The 14399-nt window shown below is 39.3% G+C and overlaps 1 protein-coding gene across 3 annotated transcripts in view; it reads right to left on the reverse strand.

The window, feature by feature from the left end:
- gnao1 (G protein subunit alpha o1) overlaps window positions 1-14399 on the reverse strand; it is a 113752-nt gene that overhangs the window by 42040 nt on the left and 57313 nt on the right. The gene's annotated exons all lie outside the window — the stretch shown is intronic.

The following is a 14399-nucleotide window of genomic DNA, read 5'->3' on the forward strand; positions in this document are numbered from 1 at the left end:
AGAGCTAAAAAGAGAAAATTGGACACAATGACATAGAGACATGGAGTATGCAAAGCAAGCAACTAATATTTATTCATGTTACTCAGAGCTCAAGAAGCATGCTCAGTAGGGGCTGAGGGTACAGTTAAGCTACACCAGATGCAAATGTGTGCTCATTTAGTTTTGTGTGGCTTATCATAATACCCCAGAATACAGGGACATTTCTTCCTTTAATAGAAAACAGTAATTTCTGGTTTTAAACCAATATTTGTGCTTTAAAGCTGATTTCTAGAATTAATATGCTCCATGAAAAATACTATATATATATATATATATATATATATATATATATATATATATATATATATATTACTTCAACTATTTTTCTGGTTGCAGGGGCTTTGCATTTTAAAGGAAGGAAATAGCCATAATAGGAAAGCGAATTATTTTAAATCCATACAAAATAAATAATAAATACTATTTGAAAAGTTTGTTAGAATAGGTCCATCTGTATCATACTAAACATTAACATAAAGGAAATAAAATGTAAATGTTAGAAAACAGCAAGCAATTAAAATAAAAACCATATGTTTTGTAAGGGTCATTTACCTACCCCTTTAAGCAATGACTGCTTGCTTTGCATTTGTGAGAGCCATTTTCTGCCAGTTGTTTGCCTTATGCTCTCTGAATTTCCCTAATGGCTTTTTTAATACTTCAATATTATATGTGGTCAGTTACTTCAGAAATACTAAGTGCTGACACAGTGCATATAGGTTCCTCTGTGACTACATTACTAACATAGCCATTCACTCTCCCATTTTGATGTGTGTGGCACATAATAAAACTAGCATTAACACCTTCCTGCCTTGTAAAGAACACAGCAACTAAAAGCAGTTTCTGTCTATTCCTTTTCTGTTTGCCTGACAGATACTATGGTGCAATATTTTACAAAAGGTAAACAGAATTCATCACAATCTGCACTAAAAATCTGCCGACCACAATTCATGTGATTTTTTTGTGAAGGGGTAAACCCTCACTTTCACCTGTTGGTGTGTGCATACAAGTGATAAGACAGGGGTGAAATGTCCCTGTAGCTAGTTTTGCTCTTTGATAAATATGCCCCAATCTATCAGAATTCAGCAGCTCTCCTTAGCCAGTTCACGCAATGCCTTGCACACTTCTTAGGGCTCTGGCACACGGGGGAAATTAGTCGCCCGCAACAAAACTCCCTGTTCGCGGGCGACTAATCTCCCCAAGTTGCCATGACCCGCCATCCCACCGCCGAACATGTAAGTCGCCGGCGGGATGGCACATGCTGCGGCGCGATTTCCCGAGTTTTTTTCGGCGATTCCGGGAAATCGCGCCACCGCGAGTGCCATCCCGCCGGAGACTTACATGTTCGCCGGTGGGATGGCGGGTCATGGCAACTCGGGGAGATTAGTCGCCCGTGACAAGGGAAATTTGTCGCGGGCGACTAATCTCCCCGTGTGCCAGAGCCCTTATAATGGGTATCTGGACTTTTGGCTGGAGGAAAGACTATTACTTTTACTAACACAGTGGGGCATAAAGACTAAAATTGTTATTCGATATAAACAGAAGAAATATAAAGTCAAAATAAACTCGCAAAAAAGGAAGAAAAAATCCACATTTAAACAAGGTATATTTAATACTGTTTGCATCTTGCTATACTGTATATAAACAGTGCTTAGTGATGTCATAAATTATAATCTGTGATGAATCACTGCAACCTATGGCCTTGCGCTTTTATATGGTAATGGAACTTCTTAGAGATTGATAACATCCTTCTATTTACAACAGGGGGGACATTATTAACTATATATTCTATTACTATTATACTATATATAATACATGGAAGAGGTAGTGTATCAGATATTCTTATTCCTGCAGCTAAAAAGGCATTAGCCTTAGGGCAACGGCACACTGGACTTTTTGTTGCAAGCAGTAAATCTGTGCTAGTGCAAGATACAAAATGTCCATAGTTTCCTTCCTGCTAGCAGTAATGTCAATCACTCGTTGGAAAGCATGTGTTGGTCTGCTTTCCAAAGTTGCCTCAAAAGGAAACTTTGGGCCAGGGCAACCATAAGAAACTTTGGGGCCCCGCACAAGTTATTAATATGGGGCCCTGCACAAGTTATTAATATAGGACCCCCCATGAACACAGGTGCGCAGTACCAAAATATTGTCCCCGCCCCTTATGTGTGCAATATAAACAGCTGATACTCTTTAATAAGCAGTTCATATAAAGAGTTCCATTGATTAATGATGACTGAATAGTCAAAATGAATAATAAAGTGATAACAAGTCAGCCAGTTTATTGAGGGCAGTGGAATATAGTTTTTTAATTCATTGGGGGGTCAGTGGAGTTTGTCCCTGCAAAGCTTCCCTGCATTATCCTTTGCTTGATACGCAAGTTACTTAAGTTTCTAGGCAAGTTACGTCGTTTTTTAAGCAGTTTTTCAGAAGTTACGTAAATTGCGTAACTTTCTCAATGTGACAGTAGCCCCTTCTACACCCCTGATGGTGGCCCTGCTTTGGGCTACTGTGATATTATGTTTATTACTGTCAGTAGGAAGGAAGCTTAGGGACATTTAGTCACTTGCAGTACAGCAGATTTACTATGGGCGACAAAACATCCCATGCGGCATTGCCCTTAGGATTGGTGATTATCTGTGCACTGGCAATCTATCTACCTCACAAGGACCAAACATGGAGTAGCTTTAGTTTCATGTTTGCTCTGCTCAGCCTAAGAAATAACCTGATTTTTTAAAATGATTTGAAGCCATAGGTAAAAAGAAAAAAAAAAACATCAAAACCTATAGATTTTTAATGTATCGTTACAGGAGGCAGGGAAAGAGTCCCTAGCTCCTAGAGATATTTAGATTAATTTGTACTAATTTACCTTATAGACATAAGAGCTTGGTGTGGCATGAGAACTAAACCTATAGAAAAATATTACTATAAAGAGACCTGAGCTAACAATCTCCCTACTTAACTTTACATCTACTGTTCTTAATAGAAGATTGCAGGGAACCATGGGATACATGGCAATATGGCAGTACCAGTTGAAACAAGCACTACTCCTTCCTCCCCATACCACCCCCAATACCAATAAAGAAAAACTGTAACCTTTGCATCTTTTCTTACATAAGCCCTATTTATTGAACTTATGATGAGCAAAGGGGTATTTTTAGCCATGTAAAGGAGAAAGTGGCTATAAGCTATAGCTATTTGAACAGATGTATTTGTACTGGGTGTACTTTGTGTTTTAGTAGATAAAGGACCCATGCAGTAAACAAAAGCGCTGCTAGGCTGCTTCTTAGTTAAGTTCATACAGTGATTCCCTTATTTGGCGAGGTCGCCAAACAAGCATATCTTTTCCCCAATATACCCACCTTGGGCCAAACATATGGGCATATAAAATATGCCCTAGAGCCAAATGATTGCATTACAATGACAGGGATACAAAAAGTCGGACCGAGGATGCAGTCCTCTATCTGGCAGAAAAATCAAGAGTGTCCGATAAATATCTTGATGATTTTTGCCAAGATATTGGTTGTGGAGGCCCGTAGTGGGTCCCCAAACACAGGCAGATAAGCTGCCAAATTGGTCTGAAGGACTTGAATTGGCAGCTTAAATCTGCCTGTGTATGGCCAACTTTATGGATTATTGTTCTAATGCCAAACTGCAGAGCCAGTGCCCTAAGGCAGACTAAAGAAGAATATGGGAAGCCTAACCTGTTGACCAGTTATGCTTATATTTGGCGGAGGAGTTATTTGAAGAACTGTCTCTGTGTTATGAAAATGTATTCCTATAAACAAAGTCTTGCTATAAGCTCAGGGTGTCTTGGCTTGGACCATAAAATGGACTTAAAAATAATAATAGTCTGGTTCAGGACTAAAAACATAAAAAAGGCCCAATTTGTAAATATCTATGTGGCCTCAAGTAAGAAAGAGGGCGTTCCAGGCCCTACCATACCAACTGCAGTATGTGAGTACAACATGCACTCTGCTGTTAGCAGAGACACTTCATATACTGGGTGCCAGGCGCAGGGAACAGATGCAAGGTTTCCAGATTAATCAACATACTATCCCTCTTCTAATTAATTTTTGCTATTTTACTCTGGTGATTAACCTTCCTACACTGCCCATGAGGTCAGCTGCTGCTTAACTGAATCTCTAGCCCCAAGAGAGAAAGAAGGGGGGAAATCCCAGCATGTGGCAGAGAATGGTCAGAAAATCAAAGCACTGGAGGATTTTGCATATGGAGATGGACTTGTTGCTTTAACCCTTCACAGGAAAACACTGATTGCCCCTGCGGCAATACAAAAGTTCAAAAGTTTTGACTATGTTACAGATGTGCAAGAAGAAAAACATTGTGTCATCCAGGCACTTCCTTACAGACCCACATTAACATAACTAAATCTACACTCTGCTTTTTCCAAAAACCATATGGGTACAGTCCAGTCTCTTAAAAACCATGGTTAAAACAAGTGATCAAAGTAAATATGGCAATGTTTTCTTGCAGGTTAGTGATCCGTTTATAGATTTCTTTCAGACAGTGGTCCTTGGCCTGTCGCCAGCCACTGGCAAAACCAGCAAGTGCTTCTGGGTGCCCCATATTCGAATACAGAGAAATAGCTGACAACCCAATGATGTTCTCAGGCATCTAACAAAAGAGATTGTTTCTAGTGGGGGGGAGGTTGTGGGAAATGGCACTCTGGAGCAAGGGTAAGAAGTATAGCAGTGTGTGCCTTCAGCAGCAGCAAATCAGAGCTTTTCATTTAAGCTAAACTAACAGGGAATGCTGGAAACTTCACATCAACAAATGCTGGAGTGCTGGGGATTTCCTCTTAGTCTTGGGTCTTTGATACATGGATCTGTTGACCACCAATATAAACTGGCCATAATGGCTAAAGCCAAGTTTATAGTATAGTTGAGGAACTTGGAATCCTATCACATATGGGTCCCACAGACTGGTTTGGATGAGGGTCAAATTTACAATGTTTTTATTGCTGGGAGGAGGCAGAAGAACGCTGTATAGAAAAGCTAAGTGAATCATGTTTGGAATCATGTATGATTTTCGTTCCACTTCTCACGTGTACACCACTTTGTATTGGTCTTTCATGTGGAATTCCAATAAAACTGATTCATGTTTGTGGCTGTAATGTGACAAAATGTGGAAAAGTTCAAGGGGGCCGAATAATTTTGCAAGCCACTGTATATATAAGAAAATACATAACTGTTTTATCAAATTTATATAACGACACGTTCATTTTCAATTAACACTGGTGGCAGTGTTGGGCAGAGGAGTTTTCTCACATACACAATGAGCGAAAGTCAGCTGCCATAAGAAATGAATCAGCCAATCACAGGATGAGTGTGCTGTCACACCACACCCACTGAACTACTGACAAATCACCAGGATCAGCTGGACCTCTGGGAATGAAAGGCAGTAAAGACATTTTAAATAAGCAGCTAGTTTTCCACCTGCCGCAGGAACATTCATCCCAGAGGCAAGAAAATGTCATTGCACAGCACATAGCAGGGATGTGAAACTGTGGCTTTCCAGCTGTGGTGGGCTACAAATCCCAGCATTCTCAATGAACCTATAATTAGAAGTACTTTATTTTATTTGTTTATATTTTCCTTTGCTTACAGCATACCAAGTAATGCAGATTATGTATATTGATTCTTCCTATTCAGATATCTACGTACAGAAGTCAAATGCAAGGAAAAGAATGCTACCCTAACATGCACAGCACATGCTGCACTATATGCATGTTTCTTTTTAAGTCAATCAGTTGGTACTGTAACCGTTTCCGCACTGTGGATTAGCTTCTTGCCACTTTGAAACCTTGATTATGAAATCCATATCACACATTGTAATGGTCACTGAGTCATAAAAAAAGGCTCTTTGTTTGTGCAGAACAGTACTGTCCCTTTTACCAATGAGAGCTGTCATACTGCTGCTTCAGTGTAGGCATTCCGCAAAGACACTTAAGGAACAGTGCTCTCTATAACCACTATGGGGAGCAATAACACCGGTAAGTACGAAGCAGCCCACTGCCTGTAGACAAAAGACAGGAGAGAGCTTCTTTGCACACTGACTGTAACCTCTGTTCATATCCGTTAACTAGGATATAAACACTTATAAACAGAGTGTATTATCCATTTGAAAGGAAGTGTTGAAATTAAGGAGGAATGTAAGGAAACCCATATCTAAACTGATAATAGTGGGCTGTCAATGTTCTTTGTTTCAATGTTCCATTAAAACCCTGGTTTAGCTTCCTGTAGGATCCATTTTTGTCATAAATAAACATTCACATGCTGGCTGACAGGCAAAAAGGCCAACATGAGAGAGACATGCTGTCTTTTTCCATTTCTCTGTACAGAGGCAAAACACAAACTTTGTAGAGAAGTAAATTAAAATGGAAAAAGACAGAAAGATAGCAAAAAAACAAACAAAATACTTATATAATAAATAGTGTGAGGAGGGGGAAAAAATCAGAAAAACAAAATAACTGTAATACACCCATGCATTTAACGGTTATGCCCTTATAGGTCAGCATGATTTCCTCCCATACCCCTTAAGCTCCACTGAGGCAGGGACTGACACAATCTTTGTAAACTGCTGTGGAATATGTTGTCAATATATACAGTATATATAAAAAAAAAAAATATGTATTAGACCAATGGCACACAGGAAGATTCCAAGCAGTGTGTAAGCCAACATTACTGATGACATTGCCCATAGCAACCAACCAGCAATTAGGTTTAATGGTAACCTACAAGTTAGAAAACAAAAGCAAAGATCCGGTTGGTTGCTATGGGCAAAATCACAGTGATGTTGGCTTACACACTATAAGAAATATATATGTTTTACAGCAATAACCTGCAAGTGCATGATAGGGCCAAGGAGACCAACTCCCACATTTAATAAAAGGCACTAAATTTGTCGAGGAGCAGTCACCCATAGCAACCAATAAGACGTTTAATTATAAACAGGTGACCAGTACATTCTACCTGCTCAGTAGTTGCTATTCTTATTATTATTAACATTTATTTATAAAGCGCCAACATATTCCGCAGCGCTGTACAATAAGTGGGTTACATACATTGGACATACAGAGTAACATATAAAGCAATCAATAACCGATACAAGAGGTGAAGAGGGCCCTGCCCAAAAGAGCTTACAATCTGCTATGGGCTAGTGCTCCTGGGCAAACTTAGTGCCTTTTATTACATAACTCCAAAAGGCTGTAGTAAAACAGAGGTTCCCTTAATTAATCTTCCTGCAGCTGGCTGGACAAAGCTAATCACTGCATGGTTGGGTCACAGCCCAAGCGTATATTTAGCCAGTGTTCATAACTAATCTCTGCAGGTTTTCATACTGTAGCAATGGTATTGCAGCCTGGTCTGTTTTAAGGCAAGTCTAGATTTTACAAGTTCAATATAAGTTAAGTATAATTAAAATACCCCATTGTTTCCAGTTAATTTCAGTCTAGTCTGATTATAAGAAACCTTGGATCAAAATGCTTTAACATTGTAAATGAGTAATGAAAAGAGCTTTATTGTTGTCAGCAGGAGGCAGTAGTACAACTTTCACATTTGCTTCAGACACCAAGTGGAATTGGCAGTGGCTTGCACGCATTCTTAGAGCTTATTATGGCTGGCTCGGAGCCCACTAACACACGTGCATTTCACCAACCACTGTGAAAAGGATGTGAAGGCCAAAATCAAACACTCTAGCCACTTGCAAAAAAAGAGAAAAAAAATATATAATTAACTTTGATCTTTCAACCAGAAATAAAGCACAGTCCAATTTTACTACTGTCGGTTAAAATTGGTTAATTATAACAGTTAAAGGACAGAATTTAGTTGCAATTGGGTTTAACCCTGCTCAAGCAAGCTCCATGGGTAAACTTCCTACTAAAAGGCAAATCTTGTTAAACCTCCTTAAATCTATACATCTGGAAGCTCAAAGGTTTAGAAAGAGACGCCTTTGTACAGGAATGCTAACAAATGCAGGGATTGTTCTAATCTGAAAGAATTTGAAGTATAAAAGAGGAAGCTTTGAAATGAGCCACTGAATGGTGCTTCCTAGAACTCGCTCTTGTTTGTATGTGAGAGTATATACCCATTATTGGTCCAAATTTAGTTAGATGAAAAAGCTTTTCCATCAGCTAAGGGCTATGGTGCCAGGCACATCTACTCATGAACACAATAGAGGTTACTTAAAGTGCAAAGCAGAGTGCAAGAAATGGGTAGAAACCACCATGCTCTTCTTACTTTGTGCTCTGCCCAAACCAAAGTGCAGACACCCACATTTTCCCCATTAAAACAGTACTGACTGAAGCACATATGCGCCCTTTCTCACATTCCCTACTTATGCCCTAACTTGCAAGCCATTCAGACATGCAAGTTGGGTAGTACTTATGGTTGCAGGCTGCTTCCAAGCCTTTTACTTACTTCCTTCCCTAAGGAAGGAGGCAAGAACATGTCTACCTCTTGTGAAAAGTGGCACTGCACTCTGCACCTAATGCAGGATTTCCAATCTGGTGCTAGGTGCGGAGCACAGAGCCAGACCACAGACACAAGTTCTTTTTAAATAAGTACTAGGACACTTAGTGCTCTAGCATTTGTGTCTGGGGTCAAAATAAATGACACACTATTAAGTGTTACATGAATAGGTTATGGACCTGGTAATATCTAATAATACTGAACTTATCTCTAACATTTGTGCGGGTGAGCATTTGGGGAACAGTGATCACAACATGGTCTCCTTTGAGATAATGCTACAGAGACAGCTCTATAAGGGAGTAACTAAAACGCTCAATTTTAGACGTGCAGACTTTGCCATTATAAGGGCATCTCTGCAATGTATCAACTGGGAAAGGCTTTTCATGGGGTTAGACACAGAAGGAAAATGGAACATCTTTAAAACATTGCTTTGCAGGTATACACAACAGTATATTCCCCTTGTAAGCAAGGAGAGGCATCGCAAAGCAAAACCTTTATGGCTGAATAAAAGAGTTAGGGTCGAGGTTGGTAATAAAAAACGTGCTTTTAAAGCATTCAAGTTAGCTGGGACAGCGGAAACTTTCATCAGGTACAAGGAAGCAAATAAAGCATGCAAAAAAGCTATCAGGCAAGCTAAAATAGAGATGGAAAGGGATATTGCAGCTAGGAGTAAAAAGAATCCAAAATTATTTTTTAATTATGTGAATAGTAAAAAAATGAAGCAAGAAGGGGTGGGAACTTTATTATCACGGGGGGGTACGTTGGTTGATGAGAACGGGGAAAAAGCAGAAATTTTGAACTCTTATTTTTCATCTGTCTATACATCTGAGGAGCCACCTAATGAAGGCTTCCCTTTTAATATACCCAGTGCTAGTAATTTAGCTACTGACGCGTGGGTCACTCAGGAGGAAATTCAAAAGAGACTTGAACATGTAAAGGTAAACAAAGGTCCAGGACCGGATGGGATTCATCCCAGGGTATTAAATGAGCTGAGCGCTGTGATTGCCAAACCTCTTCACATAATTTTTCAGGATTCGTTGAGGTTTGGCATGGTGCCGAGAGACTGGCGAATTGCTAATGTGGTGCCATTATTTAAAAAGGGATCTCGTTCTCAGCCTGAAAACTATAGGCCTGTTAGTCTGACATCAGTAGTAGGAAAGCTTCTGGAAGGGGTAATAAGGGATAGGATAGTTGAATACATTGCAGTTCACAATACTATTAGTTTGTGCCAGCATGGTTTTATGCTTAACAGATCTTGCCAGACTAATTTAGTTGCCTTTTATGAGGAGGTGAGCAGGAACCTTGATGCTGGAATGGCAGTTGATGTCATCTACTTAGATTTTGCTAAAGCGTTTGATACAGTACCTCACAGAAGGTTAATGATCAAATTGAGGAATATTGGCCTAGAACACAATATTTGTAATTGGATAGAGAACTGGCTGAAGGATAGAGTACAAAGAGTGGTGGTAAATGGAACATTTTCTAATTGGGCCAGTGTGGTTAGTGGAGTACTGCAGGGGTCAGTCCTTGGTCCTTTGCTTTTTAACTTGTTTATTAATGACCTGGAGGTGGGCATAGAGAATACTGTTTCTATTTTTGCTGATGACACTAAATTGTGCAAAACTATAAGTTCCATGCAGGATGCTGCCGCTTTGCAGAGCGATTTGACAAAATTGGAAAACTGGGCAGCAAACTGGAAAATGAGGTTCAATGTTGACAAGTGCAAAGTTATGCACTTTGGTAGAAATAATATAAACGCAAACTATCTACTGAATGGTAGTGTGTTGGGGGCATCCTTAATGGAGAAGGATCTAGGGGTTTTTGTAGATCACAAGTTGTCTAATTCCAGGCAGTGTCATTCCGTGGCTACTACAGCAAATAAAGTGCTGTCTTGTATAAAAAAAGGGCATTGACTCAAGGGATGAAAACATATTTTTGCCTCTTTATAGGTCCCTGGTAAGGCCTCACCTTGAGTATGCAGTGCAGTTTTGGGCTCCAGTCCTTAAGAAGGATATTAATGAGCTGGAGAGAGTGCAGAGACGTGCAACTAAACTGGTAAAGGGGATGGAAGATTTAAGCTATGAGGTTAGACTGTCGAGGTTGGGGTTGTTTTCTCTGGAAAAGAGGCGCTTGCGAGGGGACATGATTACTCTGTACAAGTACATTAGAGGGGATTATAGGCAGTTGGGGGATGTTCTTTTTTTTTTTTTTAATTTTTGAAAATTTTATTGGGTTTTATGTACAATCCAAACAAGCAATAGACATAGTCAAGCATTGGTTCAAGGATAATGAGAAAGGGGGGATGTTCTTTTTTCCCATAAAAACAATCATAAAAAATCAGCGCACCAGAGGTCACCCCTTTAGATTAGAGGAATGGAGCTTCCATTTGAAGCAGCGTAGGTGGTTTTTCACGGTGAGGGCAGTGAGGTTGTGGAATGCCCTTCCTAGTGATGTGGTAATGGCAGACTCTGTTAATGCCTCTAAGAGGGGCCTGGATGAGTTTTTGAACAAGCAGAATATCCAAGGCTATTGTGATACTAATATCTACAGTTAGTATTACTGGTTGTATATATATAGTTTATGTATGTGAGTGTATAGATTGGTTAGTATAGGTTGTGTGCTGGGTTTACTCGGATGGGTTGAACTTGATGGACAATGGTCTTTTTTCAACCCTATGTAACTATGTAACTATGTTGCTATGTATGTTTATGTAGGATAAAGTTTCCCATTCTGCACTGGCTTTTCTCTAGAGAGTGTGGCCACTATTTAATGGGTTATGCCAGGTTTAAGGTGGGGTAAAATAACAGGTTAAAAAAAATACAAATCTTTATAAAGACTGCAATTAGTTTTCTGTGACCATGCTACACGGTGATAACAGAAAATTACAATGTTTTGTATATTTTATTTTATACCACCTTTTAGCATAACATATTTTATGTTTAGAAATTAAAATTATATATATTATAGGCCTGTGACTTAAAAAGACTTGAGGACATGTCATGCAGTTCAAAGAGGTGCAATCCACATTGCCATTACAACCTGTGGAATTACTGTGTTATCGTGAATTATTGTATTAATTTGCTCAAATAAACACCCTCTTTTGGACCTGCACTGTGCCTAATCAGATCACTGTGGTATGGAAAGTGCCCATTACATAAATGCAGTTATAACTGCAACTGTAAAAATTAAAAAAAATTAAAAATAAGAGTTGCACATATAGACATGGATTATAGATTAATGACTTCCATTTATTTAAAATCCAAGAATATTGCTCTTCACTTGAAGAATAATACCAGTGTTACATTTAGTTTAAATATTTATGGTGAAATGCCACTGTCCTGCATATTTTTATGCAGATTTTTTTTTGTTACAGATTTTTATAGCTTTTCTTTCTACTTCCTAATCCGTACTCTTCTTTGCAAGTGCAAACTGTATTTTTTGTATTCCCTCTCATTATATAGTACAGGTATAGGACCCATTATCCAAAATGCTCGGGACCAAGGGTATTCTGGATAAGGTGTCTTTCCGTAATTTGGATCTCCAAAGTCTAAGGGCTCTGGCATACGGGGAGATTAGTCGCCCGCAAAACTCCCTGTTCGCGGGCGACTAATCTCCCCGAGTTGCCTTCCCCCTGCCATCCCACCGGCGAACATGTAAGTCGCCGGCGGGATGGCAGACGCGGTGGGGCGATTTCGGGAAATTGCCGAAAAAGACTCGCGAGTCTTTTTCGCCGATTTGCGCGAAATCGCAGGGGGAAGGCAACTCGGGGAGATTAGTCGCCCACGAACAGGGAGTTTTGCCGCGGGTGACTAATCTCCCCGTGTGCCAGAGCCCTAAGTCTACTAAAAAACAATAAAACATTAACATTGCTACGTTAAGATCGTTATTGCTACCTTAAAGGCAAGTGCTGAGACAATGTATGTTGGTAAGACTGAAGGCACTTTGCCAAATAATTGGACTACTGGAAAAGCTAACACAAGACTTTGTTTTGTTGTTTTTTTGGTTGACTTGCACATTTCCTACCCGAGTAACTTCTCTTTTGCTTAAAGGGATACTGTCATCATTTTTATGGCATACTTTTTATTTCTAAATTACACTGTTTACATAGAAAAAATTCACTCTACTATTTAAAATGTTATTCTTGAACCAACAAGTGTATTTTTTTTTTAGTTGTAATATTGGTGTGTAGACATTGTGCCTGATTCTTGGCTTTCAGAAAGAGCACACATTAGAACTGCTTTCAGATAACCTATTTTTTCTCCTACTCTCATGAAACTGGAGGAGTCCCTAGCTGGACAAGCTGGATTTCATACTATTAAGTGCTATTCAGATATCTACTGGGAGCTGCTATCTTGCTACCTTCCCATTGTTCTGCTGATCGGCTGCTGGGAGGGGGGTGATATCAACTTGCAGCTCAGCAGTAAAGTGTGACTGAAGTTTATCAGAGAGCAGGTCACATGGATGTGGCACCCTGGGAAATGAACAATAAGGCTAGCCCCACATGAAATTTCAAAATTAAATATAAAAAAAATATGTTTGTGGTTTTGAATGCAGCAACCTGCTAGAGGAGCTCTATTACCTGATGCGTTTTGGAAAAAGAACATGTTTTCCCATGACAGTATTCCTTTAAAGTCTAAGGTTAAAGCACTTACTATTTTTACATTTAATACAGAAACATTATGATCAAGTCACCATGGAGAAGCTGTGCTTTATAGAGACAGTTTAAGATGGTGGGTCTTATGTGGCACAATGACACCTACAACAAATGCAACTCTGCTAAAAAAGTTTCTATTAAATTTACCTGAAAAACAAAAGTCAGGGAACAAACCCTTAAAAATTCCCTGCTGACCGCTTACCAGCATCACAGAAAATGCTGCTTTGGTGTTAATCAACCCTCCAACCATTAACCGAACATTTCTGGTTTACTGGTGCCAGCAACTTTCCACACATGACACATCTACCACCTCATTGCCACTAAGGATGGTTTTCTGTATGTATATGTAATTTCCCAAACAAACAAATATTTGTTTTCCTAACAGATCTATTGTAACTTTGTAACTTTTAATATATTTCCTCCAAGGTACCTATAACATTAACATAACTATGCATACATTTCATTGGGAGCCAATTAACCTGTCTGTTTGCTTTACAGTGCTGGAGAAAAATTGGATTACTCTGAAGACAAACACTATGACACACACACTCATTGAATATGGTGTCCTGGTTAGAATCAAGCTCAGGACATCAGTGCTGTAAAACCAGTAGTATTAACCAGTGACTCACCATGCTGCAAACTCATATTAAGGTAACAGCAAACAGCATATGTTTTTATACCATTTTAATGTTGGAGAAATAAACAGTGGGTACATAGTATGTATACACTGCTTTTGCAAGAGAATTAACTGTTCGGCATAGGAATGTCAGATGTGATTTGACCTAATGGATTTTGACTGGTGCTTAATTCGCAGATGGCTGAGAATGATCCAGTGAGCAGACACAGCACACTTTCAGTCCAGGTTCAAGGTTATGGGTGAGGTCAGGAAACAGCAAGCCTTTAGAATGCCTGGTCATGTTAAGTTTAGCACTATTGTGGTTAACAATTGATAAATACCAACAGAATTATTTTTATACAATAAGCACCCCCATGCAAAGTTAAACCAGAGCACAGCAAATACCATTTTAAAAGTTGCATTAGCAGGTCTAACCCTGAAACGGATAATAAGGAAGAAATAAGAGGAAATTCATTTTATTTGGATCTAATCCTGAAGCTCTGTAGTGATCAGGAGCAACAACCACCGAGGGCATATAGGCACTCAGGAATCTCCACACGGGTCACAAAATTTAAAAGTAAAAAAAGACTGTATTCCAAGTTACATTAAA

Source organism: Xenopus tropicalis, chromosome 4, assembly GCF_000004195.4.
Source record: "Xenopus tropicalis strain Nigerian chromosome 4, UCB_Xtro_10.0, whole genome shotgun sequence".
Classification (NCBI taxonomy): Eukaryota; Metazoa; Chordata; class Amphibia; order Anura; family Pipidae; genus Xenopus; species Xenopus tropicalis.